At 63.2% G+C, this 272-nt stretch overlaps 1 protein-coding gene across 1 annotated transcript in view; it reads right to left on the reverse strand.

Moving 5' to 3' along the window:
* ETH_00039245 (mRNA capping enzyme, large subunit family, putative) overlaps positions 1 to 272 on the reverse strand; it is a gene marked incomplete at both ends in the record, with an annotated part of 3,398 nt that overhangs the window by 1,165 nt on the left and 1,961 nt on the right. The window lies entirely within an intron of this gene.

Consider the following 272-nt stretch of genomic DNA (forward strand, 5'->3'; position numbering starts at 1 on the left):
GCTGCCAATGAGCTTGCCGCCCGGGGCGAGCCGTGCTGCGCTGCGCTGCAGCAGCTGCTGCAGCTGCTGCTGCGACGCCACCATGTAGTGAATCGCCAGCTGTATAGACACCACATCAAACTCCTCCTTAGCAGCAAAACCCCACACTCGGGGCCCCAAGACATCCCCCACATGGTATTCTGGTGGCTGCAGCATTTGCTGCAGCAGCAGCTCCCGCTGCCGCTGCCGCACCCGCTGCCGCGCCTCCAGAATCGAATCCCGCGAGAAATCCA

The sequence above is a fragment of the Eimeria tenella genome, genomic scaffold (genome assembly GCF_000499545.2).
Source record: "Eimeria tenella Houghton genomic scaffold, Eth_scaff2389, whole genome shotgun sequence".
NCBI classification, from domain to species: Eukaryota; Apicomplexa; class Conoidasida; order Eucoccidiorida; family Eimeriidae; genus Eimeria; species Eimeria tenella.